At 37.0% G+C, this 20,522-nt stretch overlaps 1 pseudogene across 1 annotated transcript in view; it reads right to left on the reverse strand.

The window, feature by feature from the left end:
* LOC100537860 (ASH1 like histone lysine methyltransferase pseudogene) overlaps positions 1-20,522 on the reverse strand; it is a 62,045-nt pseudogene that overhangs the window by 20,096 nt on the left and 21,427 nt on the right. Inside the window, 8 exon segments of the transcript NR_147500.1 lie at positions 5,402-5,565; positions 5,725-5,792; positions 9,825-9,933; positions 10,071-10,155; positions 12,180-12,222; positions 13,272-13,345; positions 14,748-14,842; positions 14,953-15,628. The product of NR_147500.1 is annotated as an ASH1 like histone lysine methyltransferase pseudogene (transcript).

Here is a 20,522-nt window from a genome sequence, read left to right on the forward strand (position 1 = left end):
TATTCATGTTAATAACTTGGTGTTTGTGTTGGATGTTGTTCCTCGGTCTGACCTTATTTGTAAAAATGAGATTGCAAAATCAATCGCACATCAAAAAAGATGAAGTTCCAGACCACACCCACTGATAGTGTAATCGACACGGACCAATAATATCTCAAAGATGTTTAGGAGCCAAAATGAACTTCAGAGAGTTCATTTTGAACTCTGTTCTGGTCGGATTTTGTTAAACATAACATCATTTAAGGTCCTTGTTCTATTTTGCTTGAAATATATCAGGGTCTTCAGTAACAGTTTTATGAAAACAGATAGTACTGTTTTAAGAATTAAATGTAAAAGTGGATTGCCTTACAGAGCTCTACTTAGTTAAAAGTAAATGATACATGCCGTTCTTCGTAAAACACGCAGCCAAAAAGTCATAGTTTATCCACTAAACACTGAAGAACTGTAATGTGAAGTCTTTCTTTGTCTGTCATCCGTATTTTAAGTGCAATAATCGGAATGCACTGAAATACACTTTTTCCCTGAACTCAATGGGACACAGTAGCGTGTACGTGCCAGCTGCGCTAGCCGTTAACCACATGTCCTCTTCTGCCCTTTTGACTAATGCTGAGTGGAAATAGAATTGAGGTGGTTTTGGGAGCTGGTCCAGAGCTACGGCCCGCTGAGCGTGAAGGAGGAGAGGAGAGGAGGAGGAATAGCTGATGCCATGTTCTTCATCAAGAAACCGCCTCAGGTCACAAAAAGCGCTATAAACAGACTGTCCCACTTAATGTAAGCGTCCTTTCGTGGAACAGGTACATGCGCTTACATACGGTACATAAAGTGAGGATTGCTATGAGAAAGGTACACTTCAGCCATGCACTAATAATGTGTTATTTTAAACAAGAGGATATCAATTAATGGGTGTTATCAAAAGATTTTCAAAGCCATCTTTTCTTGACTTCTTTGAATATACTAATACAAATTACGTCTACTTTTCCATTTTTTAAAGCGCTTTTCCTTTGTAGGGTTCTTTGATTGGAGCCAATCCAAGTCTTTCAGGCTATATGCAGGAAAACATCTGGAGGGATGGATATGACATACAATTTCACCTATTTCATATTTAGAATCTTGGCCCTAAGTAAGGAAAAGTCTGGACATATTTTCCCCTGTAGATATCTTTTAATAAGGTCTCAGATGTCTGAATATAACAGATTGTGCTGGACTTTTTAGCGCGGATTGTTTATTGATCTAGACAAAATGTAATTCACCTTTTGCACAAAGCCTGGTATTGAAAAAGGAAGTGATGCTTTAATATTTCATATTACAGAAACAATTGGACTGATGATTCCAGAGGTCTCAGTCTGCTTGTTTGATGCACACCAGGCTTTAGATGGCTGCATTCATACTTATTCAGATAAATCACATCAACAGAGCAATCAAACCATAGTTTGTCTGTTTCAAACCACACCTGTCAAGTATAAATACACCATTAAAAAATGACAATTTATATATCTGTTTTCTTCTTACGTTTTGGTTTCTACTGCATACTCTAAAATAATTGACACCTTGCCCTCTACTTGGGTGGAGGGATTGAGTTGTATTCACTCTTGCTCAATAAATGTAAGACTACAGCTCATACAACTTAAAGAGATGCATAGATTACACTATACTAAAGCCAAACTTAATAAGCTTTATCCTTCTATCTCTTCCTTGTGTGTCAGATGCAAAGGCGCAGTCAGAAACCTATAGGCATTTATTCTGGTCTAACAGTTTTGACTTTATTCCCACACTGTAAAACCCAAAAAGTTAAGATAACTTAAACCGTTTGAGGAAACCGATTGCAACAAACTATTTACTCTAAGTTCAAAAAGTAATCCAAATGAGTACTGTGAACTTAATCCATTAGAGTAAACAAAACAATTTGACCACAATAAAAAGGATAAATAAAACCAACTGAGTATTGTAAACCTAAAAAGTAAAGGCAATTCAAACCATTTGAGGTAATTGATTGCTACAAACCATTTGAGTTAAAAAAGTTCTGTGAGTTTTGTGAACTTACTCCATTTAAGTTCAAGTAATGAGGAATTTAATTAACTAATTACCTTCAACACTGAGTTTAAAACTCTTTTCAAATGAGTAGACTTAACTTTTAAAATTTTTTGATTTAACTACACTCATTCCATTTGATAAAGTTGACCGTTGGGTTTTACAGTGCTGGCTTTTGAAATGGACATTAAAATTGATGTGGCATTTGATTAGCATTGTTTTGGATGTTCAGACCAGCCTCTAACTTGACCTAAACATCAACAACTCTCCCTAATGTTTGGCATGGTGCTGGTCAAGAAAGTGCTTCTGCAGGAGTGGAAATCCACGACACCTCCAAGTTTTTTTAAATGGTTAGCTGAAATGGTTTCTGCCCTCAAACTGGAAAGGTTACAATTCTCTAGATTTAGCAAAGTGTATGACAAAATATGGGTCCCCTTTCTTAGATCTATAGGTTAATAATGTCTCTGTAATTATTTATTTTTCTCCTTCCTTTTTACATTTCATTCTATTTTGTTTCTTATTTCATTAGTCTGGCTGAGATTTTTTTGGATGGTGCTGTATAATTGATCTATTGCTTGCCAGTGTTTTGTAAATGTACATGGGTATCAGGTAATAACACCGAGATAATTTTGTTAACATATATCGTTGAAGGCAGAATTATTAGCCCCCTTTGAATTTTTTCTTTTTCAAATATTTTATAAATGATGCTTCACAGAGCAAGGGAATTTTCACAGTACTGTATGTCTGATAATATTTTTTCTTCTGGGGAAAGTCTTATTTGTTTTATTACAGCTAGAATGAACACAGCTTTAAATTTTAAAGTCAAAATTATTAGCCCCTTTAAGCTATATTTTTTTCGATAGTCTACAGAACAAACCATCGTTATACAATAACTTGCCTAATTACACTAACCTGCCTAAGTAACCTAATTAACCTAGTTAAGCCTTTAAATGTTTAAGCTGCATAGAAGTGTGTTGAAAAATATCTAGTCAAATATTGTTTATTGTCATCATGGCAAAGATAAAATAAATCAGTTATAAGAGATAAGTTATTAAAACTATTATGTTTTTAGAAATGTGCTGAAAAAAAATAAACAGGGGGGCTAAAATTAAACTGTACATGATGTACACTACTGTGTTATGTTTTCTTAAAAAACTTCTATACATGAAGTTTTAAAAATGTCTGCACTTTAGACACATTTTAAATCTACTTAGGTAGTATACGTACACACAAGAGTGGGCGTGGCCAGCAGAGCAGGGGAGTGAACAACTGTTGTCAGTTTGCTCTTGAAATGAGACCCGAACCATGAGGTGATGCATGATTTGATAGTTTACAAAGATAAAATGCAAAGAAATAAACAGCAATTTAATTCTCTGCTACCTTTGTTATTTGTAATTTCATATACACACAACGACAATTTATATCATTATAAAGATAATCGTGTTTATATAAACACTAAATGAGGACTTCTCCCTCAATACCCGGGTCTGAATGCAGACTCAGTCCAGCAGGTCTCTTGTCCTGTCTATTTTGACCATTAGCTCTGTTGGTAATCTGGAGGATTTAGGCAAACACAGCAGCACGGCGACGTGTCTAAATGTGAACAAACTCCACAGATAAAAGACAAAGTCCGCCATTCTCCAATTCTTGTACCGCTCTCCCTACAAAAAATGCTTGCTGCACACAAACAGCTTTGCTGTATCGGCCCTGGCAGGATCGCGGGAAAAAACATGCAACAAACCCCGTGGATCATGGAAACAAACACATACAACCCTTCATGAACGGCAAAATCCTGTGTGCCGTGGATCTGTGGACGCGGTCTCACCCAGTGATCAACATAGGGTTACACAGCCTGGCACTAACAGGTTTGCCTTACTTTTGGAAAGCATGCGCAGTCATGAATAATTAAGAAGCCGGCTCTTCTCATAGGATAAGAAAATTCCACTATGAATAATAATGAGAAACTGAAGCTTGCAGTTTTGAGCTACGTCACCGATTTTGATCCCACCCCAAAAATCATTTTAAATCGGAAGCTGAAATTAGCTGACAAAAGCTCAAAATAATCCAGTGCACCCCACAATTAAAGCTGACAGGTGCTAACATTGTCTTAAGTGATGCTCAACAGCTGTTAACATCTGTTAAAATATCAAGAAAAGTACTCAAGGGTTTCTTAAACCTTTAAGAGCCCGCAGACACCCTGTATTATCAGATACCTTTTTAACCTATTAAGCAGTATAAGTAAGTACATGTAATTTCCTAATATATTAAAATAAGGTTAAACTATTATGTATAATGTACAATTTATTATGAGCTTAAATGTCATCTCTGTATCAAAATATATTTGTAATCACAAAGTTTTGATGATGCAGCAATAAAGTACATTTAAAATAATACCTTGAATATCAAATAACAAACTGCATAATTATAATCAACCTTTTTACATATATATTTGCCAACATGTCAAAATAAGTATATTAAGATTATTTTTTATTCATCTTTCAGAACTATTAGCCCCCTTTGAATCTTTTTAAAATATTTCCCAAATAATGTTTAATAGAGCAAGGACATTTTCACAGTATGTCTGATAATATTTTTTCTTCTGGAAAAAGTCTTCTTTGTTTTATTTCAGCTAGAATAAAAGCAGTTTTTTTATTTTTATAAACCATTTTAGAGTCAAAATTATTACACCTGTTAAGCTATATATTTATCAATAGTCTACAGAACAAACCATCATTATACAATTACTTGCATAATATTCATAACCTGCCTAGTTAACCTAATTAACCCAGTTAAACCTTTCACCTGTCACTTTAAGCTGTATAGAAGTGTCTTGAAAAAAAGATCTAGTCAAATATTTTTTACTGTCATCATGGCAAAGATAAAAGCAATCAGTTATTAGAAATTAGAGTTATTAAAACTATTATGTTTAGAAATGTGTTGAAAAAATCTTTCCGTTAAACAGAAATTGGGGGAAAAAAGGGGGGCTATTAATTCAGGGGGACTAATAATTCTGACTTGTATATATTTGGCACAAGCAAAACTTATATAGTACATAATATACTTATATAGACTTAAACAGTACTACCAGAATCTGTTTAGGATTTAAGTACACGACAAATATATTAGATAGAATTAAACTTCTTTTATACAATAGGGACTATGTTAGATTTAACAGTAAGACAACTTTCAGACATAAATGCACAGCAGCCTGCATAATTAAGCTAAGAGTCAAAATAAATGGAAAAAGGTCAGAAAAAGTCCATAAATTATGAACGAATTTGTATTTTTAGGCCATCTATTCTTTTAAGAGCAAAGAACAACGGCATGCACACGCACACACTCACATAATTTACAAGTACACACACTACTGGACCTGACTTGGAGCTGGTGTCTTCAAGATCCTCTTTCTGTCTCTCTCCATCTCCTCTGCTTCCGTTCTCTCGCTCCACCATCTCCTCCCTCAGGAGAAATCCCTGTCTGTCTCTCATTTTCTCATAGTTTCTCACCAGAAAAACTCCATGTTCCAAGACGAAGCTCCTATCAAGGGAATAAGAGCAAATGACTAATATAAAACAAATGTAAGACAATGGGAAATATGAGTGTGCAGGGAAGAGCAGTGCATAAAATGGACCATAAACCATAAAGGTAAGTGTGCAATTGGTAGAAATGTTTTATCAGTGTTCTGTGTGTTCTTGCCTCTCCTCACAAGACAAGGGCATCATCAGGAGGGGGGAGGGGATATTTTCAGCATCACTGCCTTTCTCCTGCAAATAAAAGTCATTGGCAAAGTGACCAAATTGACCGTGCACTTTACAGTGATTCACAATGATGCAGTCACATTCAGGGTTCCCACTCTAAACCAAATGTCAAATTTCCTGACTTTCACTGACAAAAAAGCTGAATTTCTATTAACCATAATGATTAAGTATTCATTATATTCATTCATTCATATATTTTCATTCGGCTTAGTCCCTTTATTCATTAGGGGTCGCCACAGCAGAATGAACCGCCAACTTATCCAGCATATGTTTTACACAGTGGATGCCTTTCCAACCGCAATTCAACACTGGGAAATACCCATATACTCTCTCAGTCACACTCATACACTAGGGTCAATTTAGTTTTTTTCAATTCACCTATAGCGCATATTTTTGGACTGTTGGGGAAAGTGGAGCTCCCTGAGGAATCCCATGTGAACATGGCAAGAACATGCAAACTCCACACAGAAATGCCAACTGACCCAGCCCGGGACTCAAATCAGCAACCTTGTTGCTGTGAGGTGATAGTGCGTGAGGTGATAGTGCTAACCACTGAGCCTCCACGTCACCCTTCATTTTATTAACAATATATAAAAAAAATTTACTGAGTTGATCGTAAAAAATTTGACATAATAAAACATTTTTTTATGAGATTGTTAAAGAGATAAAAAATTTAGTTCATTTAGATTCATTCATGTATAAAATAAGATGAAGTATAAAGTATAATTCATGTATAAAATAAGTAAGTAATAAGATGAAAACACTTACATTGTTTCTTTCATAGTTACTTTTATATAAATGAAAGAGATCAATGGTTCTTCAGGTCAAAAGGTAAAGACTTAAGAGTAAAATGCAAGAAATGCCCGAAATTTTCATCGCATATTTTGCAAAAGGTTGCCACATAAAGTACTTTTAGGTTGCAATGATACAAAATATCAGCAGGTAGGGCAGTTGCCTCACAGCAAGAAGGTCGCTGGTCCGAGCCTCGGCTGGGTCAGTTGGCATTTCTGTGTGGAGCTTTACATGTTCTCCCTGCGTTCGCGTTGGTTTCCTCCGGGTGCTCCGGTTTCCCCCACAGTCCAAAGACATGTGGTATATACTGGTGAATTGGGTAAGCTAAATTGTCCATAGCGTATGAGTGTGAATGAGTGTGTATGGATGTTTCCCAGTGATGGGTTGCAGCTGGAAGGGCATCAGCTGCGTAAAACATGTGCTGGAAAAGTTGGCGGTTCATTTCGCTGTGGCGAACCAGGATTAATAAAGAGACTAAGCTGAAAAAAAATGAATGAATGAATAATACAAAGTTTTTCCAAAATTCAGGAGGGGCTGACTAAGGCCTAATCTTAATTCTATGCCTTAGCCCTTCCCCTTAGTTTGGTAGGGGTTTGCCAATTCTCTTCAAAGGTGTAGTATTAATGGGAAGGGCTACATAGCCCTTGAAACTGATACTTTTCAGCAGCACACTCTTACCAAGGGGTAATAAAATTTCCCAGAATACAGCATCTACAAGGCAGTTTTGCTGCACACAGAAGTAAGGAGATGCGCAAATTAGTATTTTTGTCATTATTACGAATTTTTCAACAAACAAGCACGTTTTAATACATTCATAACGATGTTCGTGTTTTACTGTCATGCTTTAAAAAAGCGATGTATAAAAAAGCTAAATTTTGATATCTATAACCCAACACATCTTTCACATCTTCCCTCAATGACACTTGAAAACCCTGACAAAAAAGTCTAGCAGCTGTCAATAAGCTTTATACAGTGTCTGGTATAGTGTTAATGTTGTTTTCCTGTGTTTAAACAAAGACTGTAAAATACACAAGACATAACACTCGTATAGTTTTGAATGGGGAAAAGTGTAACGGTCATTATGGCAAATAAAGTCCCACCTATTAGTACAGGAGCCAATCATCAATCGCTATAGACTGACATGTCTCCAAGGAAGAAGCTCAGACCAGATGTGTGTTTTTGTAGTCAACAAATGAACTGATAACTCAGCGAATACTTGCTTCATAGACATAAGAAACATATCCACATAAAGCCTGTATGAAATAAAGCTGTCTGCATAAAACGGACGCGATGTACAGTCCATCCTGTCAAGCGCACATCACATGACAGCAACTACTCAAACACCCACAAACTTGTAGACAGAGTCGCTGTCATCTCTGGAGGAGATTCGCCAAAGACCAAGTTGTGAATTACTTCAGAAGAGGAGAGCAATAAGAGGATCATTACTTAGAAGATAATAATGTGTAGAATGTCCATAAATGAGGTTGGTGTCGTGATCTCGTTCCTTTCAAGTGCACCTACGCACTAGCTTGGGCAAACTAAAAAAATGAAGACTTTGTTTGGTTTGAACGTTTTAAAATTAAACTTATGAGAGTTGTTTAATTTTATTTCTGATTCCATGTAATCGTAAGCTTAGCTAACAGTTTTGGAGAATTTGATGTTCCCCCAATCAGACCGAATGCCCAAGCATACTGCCTGAGAGGTGTTTTAAAGATGGCTGCCAAGTGAAATGACTTGCCTTAAAGGGATTTAAGTTTAGATGAATTTTCTACGATGTGAATGCACAGTACATTATGAGCTTATTGTAACATTATATCGTTATTGTTATGGTTGCCGTACATTTGTAGTATTTTTACCTCCCGTTTTCTTTCTCTCTCTCTCGCTTCTTCCCAGCCTGTCATTTCCTTTAGGTCTGCCTTTGCAACAGCCGGTTGTTCGGGAGACCAAATCATCATTGGGCAACGTGGCGCAGCATATATAAAAAAAAAAAACGCCAGGAAGAGCAGAAGAAAGCGCTTTTTCTTTTGATCTCGTTTTTGTGTGTTTTTGCTGACATGATTTTGTTTTTCGTTGTTTTTGCTTAACTTTCGTATGGGTAAAATTATTTTGCAGTGTTTTGGCCAATTTTGAGACACTTTTTGATTTTTGTACATCTTTATTTTGATTGTTTTGTTTGTTACTTTCTGGACCAGCTCTCATCCGACAATATTGAGAGATATATTTCAAGTTCTTTTCTCAGAGTAAGGTGGATAGGGAAGATGTCGTACAACTTCCATTATGCAAACACGAAGATAATGCATTTTTAAAGACATCAGGTAAGAAATGAACGGCATCTTTGTATTAATTTTTCTACAGTTCAGTGTAGGGAAGAATATGGCGCTCGACGCTGAAGACTTTTCTTTTTAAGTTTCTAGTAAGGAAAAGGGTTGTTTATGAGTTGGAATTGTTTTGGTATATTTCTTTCTTTCATTTGGCTTCACTATCGTCCCCTTACTCTTGAGCTGACCTAATTTTGTTTGATACTTTGTTCGAATTTGCTACTTTATTATTATTGTAAATATTTCTTCTTTTTGTATATATTTTTGGGCATTATTCTGGTTTCCCCTTTTTGTACATGAAATCACTTTTGTTAGCAGTTTTGTTGTTAGTGTATTTAGCTTGCACCCTCACATTGTGAAAGACCACACCTTTTTAAATGTTATAAGCTAGACTAAAATCAAGAGGTTGTAACAGTTATGATAACATAATATCGTTGCCTTCAGTGATTTCCTAAAGGTACATACCGAAAGATAACACAACTGGAATAACTACAGCAGTCGCCATTGTCTATCTCATATGAAGCTCGCGATGACATATGATGATGTGTGCAGGTGATGTAGTGGTGTCCCATTTCTTAAGGTTAAAATTTGAAAGTGGTAGGGGTAAAAATATTTGGAATGAATTTGGATTGGGCCTAAGTACTGAGCAGACAAAAAACAGCTACAGACAAAATTGTAATACAGCCTGGTGACTGCATTTGTAAACATGGTACAGAAAAATAAATTGTGATAAATAGGAAAAGTAAACATGGCAAACCAAAATCCTTGATATTCAATGACTTGGACAAGAGATATATCAAATTCCCTGACTTTCAATGTGTGGGTCAGACCTTTTAAAATGTCATGATATTGCCATGGCCTGTGGGAACCCTGCACATTGAAATGCATTTGAAAGTGATGCTATAATGTGTCTATTTATACCTCATACCTGCTGTTTGGGAGGATCGGACTGATTGGGAGGTGTGTTGTTAATGTCTGTTCCAGTTATTTCTTCTCCAAGCTCTTCTGTGGGTGCTGTTTGTTGGTCTGTGTCATTTCTAAAATAAGAAAAACAGGTTTGAGCTGAACAACTGAATCCAAGTGTGAAAACAGTAAGAAAATTTAGCTCCACTTTAAATTCAGCATTAACCGTTGAGCTCCGCGGAGGCGTTTGTGTATGTGCGTGTTTATTTACTTGTTAGTGCTGTCAGAAATGCAGTCATGAGGTTTACAGCAACTCTCTTCAGTCTGAGTGTGAGACATTACATCGACAGGCTCATCTCAAAGAGCAAAGAAACAGAAAAGACAATGTTTACACAATATTCCCTGCTCCTAAACACTTCATTCAGACACCAAAGGTTTTTTTAAAACACAATAATCCACAGCAGACAGTTTTGTTCTTTAAATTGGACTGAGCAAGTTGTGAGTTTCTTAATCTGTATCGAGTGGTTGTTTGAGTGCCAAAATCTGTGGAAGCTCATTCTGCCACATAATAAAAACAACCTTGCTTAATTATATTAATGACAATAAAGGATTAGTTCACCCAAAAATGAGAACTCTGTTATTAATTACTTTGAATCATTTTGTCTCGCGACTTCCGGTCACATTCACTTTCATTCATTTTTTGACGTTAACAACTGCTCGTTACGCTGCTTGATGTTGCAATTTAATATTTTCTTATTATAGTAGTTTGGCCATTTTCTGCCGTTTATTATTCCTAGTCATTTCTTCCATAGGCGACTGAATCGGAAGTTCTAAGACAATCACGAAAACTGGCGCACTTCCGCATTTTAGAATAAGGTCAATATAGTATGCTAAAAACAGTATGTGAGCCGAGTAGTATGTCTGAATTCATAGAATTCGAAAATCATTAAGCGAGAAGTACCCCGGATGACTTACTACTTCCGGCGAGATTCTGGAGTGTGCATCCCATGCACACTGCGCTATCCCATAATGCCCCATGAGAGAATTTATGAATGGAAGTGAGGTGACGCAACTGACACAGGTAGGTCACGTGACCATGACAAAATGGCGGATGTAGTATGTCTGAATTCCATTCATACTTTTCACATTCATACTGTATAGAACGTACTTTTCTAACGGCTGATTAGTATGTTTAAATTCATATGCAGTACCTACTGAGTAGTAGGCGGTTTAGGACACAGCCTTAAGAGTTACTTGGTCACACTAGAGTTTTAACATGCAAAATTCTGTCATTCTGCACTTCAAAAAGGGACGGGATTAAACAAATTGATTTGACATTAAAAAAAGCAAGGGACTGGTGCATATTTGAAATTTCTGTTCAGAGAGGTCATATTCTTGGATTGGTCTCATGCAATCACATGATGCAATTTCGCAGGTTAAACTGCAAAACTTTTCTCACAAACTTCCGTTTCCGATCTGCCGTATTCTCATGTGTATGAATGGAAGCTTTTGGGGCGAAACGTGCAATGTGACCTCAGCTTGAGTGTGTTGAAGCAAGGTTGAAAGGAAACTGTGCAGGGTTACGGCCCTCCAGAAACTTTGACACCCCTTCTCTAGAAGTTATCATTTTATAAAAAAAATAGTGATGTCAGGAACACATTTTAATCCATGAAATGGATCACTTTCCTGTATTGGTGTAAGTTAAAGGATTAAAACATTTTGTGTCTGTTATTGTTAGTAGATTATACACAACTAGTTATCCTTGTTTGCAACTGAATTTGCACTTTTTTATTGCAATAGTCATTGTAAAAATGTGCCAGTGGTCTTCTATTTTATTTTGTATTGTCAATGCCTGACCAGCAAAATTTTCCACTCCCTTTGGCACTTTAACAAAATTGGGCTCTCAACCTAATTTGCCCTGTTTAATGAATCCGGCACTTGATGTCATGATTATGATGTAGCACAGCTTGATGTTTTTCTTATGTGGCAAAACAGGGCTCTTATAAGAATTGGGTCTGAAAGTTGAATGGTATTGGGTATTCAGCATAGCTCCCTCACAGCTACACACACACACACACACACACACACACACACACACACACACACACACACACACACACACACACACACACACACACACACACACACTTTACACACACACACACACACACACACACACACACACACACACACACACACACACACACACACACACACACACACACACACACACACTTTACACACACACACACACACACACACACACACACACACGCACACACACACACACACACACACACACACACACACACACACACACACACACACACACACACACACACACACATTATTACACACATAAGTAGAGAAATCCACTCACTGGATGGGGGCATCTTTTGTGGGGTCTTTGACTTTTTAGAATGCTGTATTGGAAAAAGTGAGATACGTCACATTTTAGTAAGACAATATCTAAACGATAGATCACTTAAAAATGGCATCATTTACTCATCTTAATACTATTCGTAGTACTTAAAAACAAATGACACTTGACATTAGGGCTACACAATATACCTTTTTAGAATCTAAACTAGTTTCAGCAAATTTAACTAACTGCTTATTAGCAGGCATGTTATTAAGATATTTGCTGCTTATTAGTACTTATAAAGCACATGTTCTGTATTATCTTATTCTACATCCATAATCCTACTCAATACCTAAACTACCGTTCAAGAGTTCACACTTGCCATGCTGTCCCGGGAGAGAGCCCCGAGCTCGTAATGTCCCGGGGCTCCCTCCCGTTAGAAGGGCGAGAGGGGAGTTTGAACTCAAGTAGGTCTAGAGAACTCTCCTGCTTGTCGTAAGAAATGTAAACTAAGGTTATTTTAGGTGACAATTTGGACTGATCATTTTGATTCTAGTCACTGGGCCGCCAAGTTGCCCTATCGGATAAAAATGGGGGAAAGTAGGGGTGGAAGGGAGGAAACTTCAAGACGTAGAAAACTTGAGTGAAAAGCTTTGGTCATTTATAATGCGTCCGTAATCATCTGATAGGGCAGATTACGGAGCTAATGTGGTGCCAGCCAAGGAGCAAATTGGGAGTTGGAATGCTTTGCCAAGAGCAAGAATTGGACCTTAAAATAAACTGACCAAAAATTCTTTCCAAGTATAAGTATAAGTATAAGAAAGTATATCGCAAAATATATCGCAGAAAAATAAAATATCGCAATAATAGATTTTTTCAATTTCGTGCAGCCCTACATGACATGACATGACCTTGGTAATAGATCACAAAAGATATACATCAGATGTTTTGTACATTTTGTCGACTAAAAACAAATAAAAAAGTTTGACAAGCTTTCTCTTCTTCTGATCTGAAATAAAACACAGGCAGTTTTTGGAAAGACACAAGGGCCAAGCAATGATGACAGACCATTCATGCTTTATGTTTTTTAAACTAATTAAAAATATATACCTTTTTATGTGCACAGTGCCGATAAATCTCATAGGGCAATTGAAAGTCAATCCGCTTCAGCCTCAGATACTTTCCTATTTTACACAGAAACAGCCAATGTATCACTATGATCCAGAAGTAATCATACATTTATAATATATAATAATATTTTTGTCATGTAATCAGAATTAGGTTTTAGAGAGTATACATTACACAAACACTTCTGACTACCCATTAAAAGTTCCCCAAAAAATTAAAATTTGCTCACCATTTACTCACACTCAAAATATGCTTCACTTTTGTACACATCATAAGACAGTCTGAAGAATGTTTGACAATGTATCCACTGACATCCATAATAAAAAAATTCTATGAAATACAATGAAAGTCGATAGCTATGTGAACACTTATCTATTTTAATGCACATTTTGGAATATTGCATGCTTTTTGGAACGGAAATGCCAAGACGTGCATACATTTTGAAAATGTGCATAAAAACATGGACAACTCAGCAGGCCAACCACATTCCACAACATCTGAAATGTTGGTTTGGTCATTCTAATATCACTTAGCCAACATCCATCATCACAGTGGTTCAGTATTATTTCATCTCAGAACGCCTTAAGCTGCTCCCAAAGAGGTTTCAAGCCTCAAAGCTACCCCACCTTCACTGCTTTTCATCTTCTGAAGTGCAAGTAATATATTATATCAGGAAAAAGTCACAGTGTCTTCTCCTACTTCAGCAAATTCAATTGTTCTTTTTGATATTTGTATGTTAGGAAGTGATTGTTTTGTTCTCTTTAACTCATTGGATGAAAAGTTTTAAGCATCAGTGTTAATTTTGACAGCAATGTTTGATTTGTTTCTTAAGTCTTTTGACTAAAATTCCAATTTATTTTGAGTCATATTTTAGTCTACTGAATCATTTTAGTTTTACTCATATTTTAGTCAACTCAATCATTTTAGTTTTAGTTAAGTTTTAGTCGATTAAATAGAGACCCACTGAATGTTATGTCTCATCCACCTTAACAACTTATACACGTAACAAGCATAAATAAAATTCACATCTTTAAATGGAAACATAGCTACTGGCTACTGGTTTCCAACATTCTTCAAATGATCTTCTTTTGTGTTCAACAGAAGATAAAACTCACACAGGTTTGTAACAGGTAGAGGGTGAGTAAATGATCACAGAACGATTGGGCGAACTATCCCGCTGTGGTAAAGTTATCCCTTATTAATAGTAATAAGTACATATTCTGAGTAGAAAGTTCTCAAGAAATGTAAGTTTAGCTTAATTACTATTCATAAGCAAATACACTGCCATGCCATGATGACATTTCAACCAGCCTGCTAGAACAGCAGCCCCTCCCACTTCAAAATACATACACTAAGGGTCTCATCATAGACTGAGATCATTTGTTCAAATGTCAATTTCAGGCTTTTATAGCAACCTTTAAATGACCCCACTAAACACGCACACATACACAAACTCACCTACGTGTAAAGGTGCAGGAAGCAGGCCGTGCTCATGCTCTTCAGGATCATACTCAAGGCAGTCTGTGTGTACTGGAGAAGACAGACTCTTGGGGCTGTGCCGAGTAAACAAACAGACAGACGATTCGTCAAGCTCTTTAAACGAAGGATGCGTTCAAACAAATACTCTTAATACTTGTTTATGAATACTTAAGAGCCCACTCACTTATCGCTTTTATACACATCCGAGTAAAGCCCCGCCCACTCATATTTCTTTTCAGAAGCCTTGGCGGATCTGCTCTCTAATTGGCTGATTGGATCTTGGGAAGGTAAGAATGTGTCGCTGTGTGTTTGTGAAGGCTTGTGACTCAGAGCTACGTCTTCGTCTAATTGCCCTTCGCTGCACCAAGAATCATCTCTTTTTCTCTTTCTTTTTCGTTTCTCGTGTTGAGCCATGTACTCAGTTGCATTGAGCTCTGCATAATCACCTCTTTCATCTTTTTTTCGTTTTGCAGGACACTCTGTCACTTCTTGATCTACAAGTACTGGTGGTGGTGGTGGAGAAAAGCACGGTGCAGGGTTTTTTCGTGGTCGCCCTCTTCCCCTTCTCTTCACCTCACCTCCTGTGACCACTTGACCTTTGGGACTCTTTTTTCTGAGAGGATTCGAGACATGTTTCAGTTTCTCTTTGTCTGGTGTTGAGTCTTTAGAAATACCGAAACAAGAAAGGCTGTTTTTGGTGGCAGAACAAGAGGAAAAAAGCCTGATATCGTTGGTCTGAAAGTGTGTTTTGCTGATGCTGGGTCTTTTCTCCCGTGCTCCCCTTTCTTGGCCTTCATTAAAAGAAAGACTTGCGTTGGAATAGTGCTCACTGAAGAGTGAACCTCCGGGCTTGATGCTCTCTGAAAAAAAAGAGGAAAAATGTGAGCGCAAATGAATTGCACCCACTGATGGCATCTTTAATTTGCATATGCTGCCTGCATTGATTTAGCTTCACCAAAAGAATTATGCAAATCTGGAGATCCCCAAATGGGCAAAAAAGCTGTGCTGATCGCTTCAGTGATGCAATTTCTAAGGCCATGGTCAGTTCTGAGTGCAATGTGAACTAAAACTACACTACAACCTGGTGTATTGTAATATCATTTGATGCGCTGCTTTAAAGCGTTCTTATTATGCCTCTTTTGCAAGTCTTAGCTGTCCACAGAAATGTGAAGTTTTACATACTGGTATTATTGCTTTCTCCTTTGCATCAACTGTCAAATATATACACAAGATTATGTATAAAACATTAATTCATTTTCCTTCGGCTTAGTCTCTGATTTATCAGGGTCACCACAGCAGAATGAACCGCCAAGGCACTAACTAGGGCTGGGCGATTTGGCCTAAAATCTAAATCTTGATTAAATGAACATTTTAACTCAATAACAATTAATAAACGATTATTGTAATTATTTATTTACATTTTTTCCCCTTATATTTCACTGACAAGTTTCATACAGTAAGTATGCTCATGTATTACTAGAGATTTAGAGACTTCTAAACGAAGGGTGCATTACTTGATTTAAAAATAATTGAAAGAAACACACACCATCTACTATCTATGATTATTTATTGAACATCACTGTTGAACAACTGAAATTAAAACACACATTGCCTAAAAAGAACAGTCAAAAAATAGAAACCTGGAAAAATTAGATCGACTATAGGTTTTGAATGTCGATTTCGATTACTTTTCAATCATTTGTCCAGCTCTATTGCCAACTAATCTGGCATATGTTTTAAACAGTGTTTGCCCATCTAGCTGCAACTCAGTACTGGGAAATGTATATAACACACAAGTGTAAATAATGTTTATACATGCGAGTGTGAACAGTTGTGAAATAAATCATGTTCATCAGTATATTTGATCTGCGAAAAACTTGCAGTGGATGTCTTTTGTCACAGTAATAATTATACTCAACTAGGCCTAGCCCAATTGGCCAAATTTCTTATATTTGGGATATTGGTGCATGTACATTGCTGGAAGAAAACTGGGGTATCTGAGGGAGTTAAAACAACTCATAAACAAAACAGCTGCAGATTACTGGAAAACTACAAATCTGCCACTGAAATGAACTACATATCCCATCATGCACCTCACACACACTATTTCCACATCACTTGTGATTACTCACACACAGCTGGAAACTCATCATGGACTGATTACCTGGAACATTTACCTCTCATACGCACACATGGCTGAGTGTTGTTGTATGTTAACCTGTAACTTACAAAGTGTTTCGTAGTCCAGTCTTGTCCTGTTTCCTGCCCCTTGTTTTGTTCTTTGTTTATCCTGTTTGCCTTTGCCTTAGACCATGACTACGCTTTTCAAGTACCTTCATGATACTGCATGCTCCTGTTGACCATTACCTGCCTGTACTAAGCCGTAAATAAACTGCATTTGGACCCTCAACTCTGTTGTACCGACTCCATTGTTACCTAAATTGTTCCTTTGTGTCATTAAACTGATTGTGTATAGAATTAGAACAATTTTTAAAGCTCTTTATTACAATTATTTATTATTTTCTTACCTTCATGCAATTCTAGATTATATCTACACTGCTGACATTGCAGTGTCTCAAAAAGAAGGACTACTTTTCTATACATCTAAGTTTGTGTTCCATAGAGGAAAGGAAGTTTGTATACATCTAAGGTGAAATGACTATACGTAAAGTATACAGTTATCCAGTTTTAAGCTATTAAAATCCAGTTTTGCAGTTGTGTGAACTAAAATTTAAAATACAAAAAAACTTATCTGGGAAAGTATCACTTTTGATCACCTTTTCACATACTGAGGCAAGCAAGTTGGTCAAGGATTGGTGAAACCTGTTGATGCCAAAATTACAGCCATAATTGAATTCCATGTGCCCTGTAATAAGGGGGAGCTAAGACGGTACCTTGGAATGAGTGGATACTACAGAAGTTTTTGTCCCAATTTTTCTTCTCTAGTCTCTCACCTCACAGACCTTCCGGTCTCGTTCACTTACATTGATTTTTCACGATAAAAAACTGCATTCTGGTATTTTCTAAGTATATTATTTTTATGTAAAGTTTGTTGATCAAGGAGTTTGACTTTTTATTGCCGTTTACTATTCTTAGTCAGTTTTCCTATAGACAACTGAGCCGGAAGTTCTAAAACAATCGCAGAGAAGTCAGTATTGTAAGTTGTTTTAAAGACAACCCAGCCTCATTCTGAGAAACGTACCCCATATACATTTCTGGAGAGTGCCAAATACTTTTTGAGATCTCAAATTTCTTTTGTGAGTACCATTTGCACCTACTCTTCTTGGAGAATCTACCAGAGGTTGCTATAGACTGACTGTTTGACTGACTGACCCTCCACTCTCCATTTTACCACATTCTAACCCTGTTATTTACTTATTTTCATTTTTGGCTTCTGATGTTGTCTTACTGACTGTCTGGAACCGTTTTTCATCAAACTCGTACCCCGTCATCGTGGTCAACTCAACTCAACTCGTCTCTAGTCTGCTCATGTACAAGGCGAGCTTACTGGACAAACTGATACCAGCAAGAAAGCTGTCCTACGGAGGTAAGCAGTCAGCTGGTAAACGCGAAAAAGGAACTGCGTCATACGGGCCTGTAGTGCTCAATTTAAAAACAAAATGCTGCCATAAGTACTTCAGGCTAATTCGTGATCTCCAGAAATGTATATAGGGCTACATTTTCAGAACGAGCCTGCGTTGCTTAAAAAATCATCAATGTTACTTTCCATTAACATTACAATTGAATTATATTAAAGTCCCAAATAAATCAAAACCATATTTATTTTGTTAGCTCACATTGTTAGTTTTGTGGTGAACAATTCATCTTTGCATGTCATTAAGAAAAAAACAGTTTGCCTTCTAATCATTTATTGAAATATAAAAATGCACTTCCTGTTTTTTTTTCAGTTAAATTGTCAGATTACGTATATTTTAGCAAATGGTTGTGGCTAACGTATTTAATCACACTGCTTCAACTGTCAGTTTTGACAACAAACAGAAATGCTGAGCTGGAGGAGTCTGTTAAGTTGTAAAAACTCTCTAAGTCTCCAAACACTTTTCCTACTACATCCAATCAGCTCCCAGTAGAAAAAACGAGCCAAGCCCACTGTTGTGTCATTTGAAATTTCGCTAGGAACTGCATCACAATACATGTGTATACAATTCATTGGGACTTTAAGCAAAAGCAGGTCTTAAGTGTCTGTATGTTTTACACATGGACAGCTGATTTGATGAATTGAACAGATAAAATGAACCAGAGAAGGTTTCAAAGTCAAAGAAGGCGGAGCCTCATAACCACACCCACCTGGACCAGTGACTGTTATAAACTTTGTTTCGGCCTTATTTTGGTTATTCTTTGATTTTAGCCTATAAAGGTCTTAATATTTTCATTCATTCATTTTCTTTTCAGCTTAGTCCCTTTATTAATCTGGGGTCAACTTATCCAGCACATGTTCCACGCAGTGGATGTCCTTCCAGCTGCAACCCATTTCCGAGAAACATCCATACACACTCATACACTACGGACAATTTTAGCCTACCCAATTCACCTGTACTTCATGTCTTTGGATTTGTGGGGGAATCCGGAGCACCCGGAGGAAACCCATGTGAACACAGGGAGAACATGCAAACTCCACACAGAAACGACAACTGACCCAGCCGAGGCTTGAACCAGCAACCTTCTTGTTGTGAGGCAACAGCAATACCTACTGCCCCACTGTGTCGCTGTCTTAATATTTTATGCATAAAAACACACATGATAAGACAACAAAGAATGAATCTGTAATAACACATTTATGAAATTTAACAAAGAAAAATAACTATTACAAATAGCACACGTCTTCTTTTTTAATCATTTTAAACCTTCAGAGTTAAGGTGTGTATAATTTGAAAACTACTAATTTACCACAAAGTTTTTTCTTTTTAATGTCTATGTATGTCTTAACCACATACAGAGAAGCTATAATTACAATTATGCCACAACGATTACAATTACCACTGGTATAAATTATGGTTTCTTTTCTGTTACTGAACAAGAGCAGTCTTCATAACTGAACCAATACTGAAATATGGAGAACCTGTGAGACAGCACGGCTGATAAAAGCACATTCGCTCATGATAGGGATTAAGTTTTTTTTTTTTTTAACTCTAACCCTGACCGTGGGAATTATACTGCCAGTTTACAGCAAATTCCTCCACCAGTACAGCTAGTTTAGATACAACACTAAATCAATTTCACAGATCTCCACTGGAGTGCATTCCACCGCGAGCTGTACTATGGGTCGCAACACAGCAAGCGATGGTGAGATGAAGACAGGGTGTGTGCTTGAACAGACTTTACTAGAGTGATAAAATAAAACATCTGACAGCTTATAAAGACAGGCAGTGTGGATAAAGGTTGTATAATACGATTAACATCACATTCCTGTTATCTCTCTAAAGCCTCTCTAAGAGACAGAAAGGAACGGAGACAGTCACAAAAAGAGGGAACGCAAGAAAGACATTAAATAAAAAAGACGGCCCATGTTCTTGCTTCCTCAAGAATCTACAAAGGAGCTATTTCTGGACTCTGGATGACAGCCAAAGCTAGGCTACAAAAACAATCTCCATCACCTCCCAATGAAAGCGTGAGGACACATTAGCGTCTGATATATCAGATATCCTCTGTTTTAATAACATTTCTAAAGCATGGCAAATACACAAGAGTAGCATTTTTAGGGCACATCTGGCTCTGATTACAAAGCGTGTGATTGCC

This window comes from Danio rerio, chromosome 16 (assembly GCF_052040795.2).
Source record: "Danio rerio strain M-AB ecotype USA chromosome 16, GRCz13ab, whole genome shotgun sequence".
Lineage (NCBI taxonomy): Eukaryota > Metazoa > Chordata > Actinopteri > Cypriniformes > Danionidae > Danio > Danio rerio.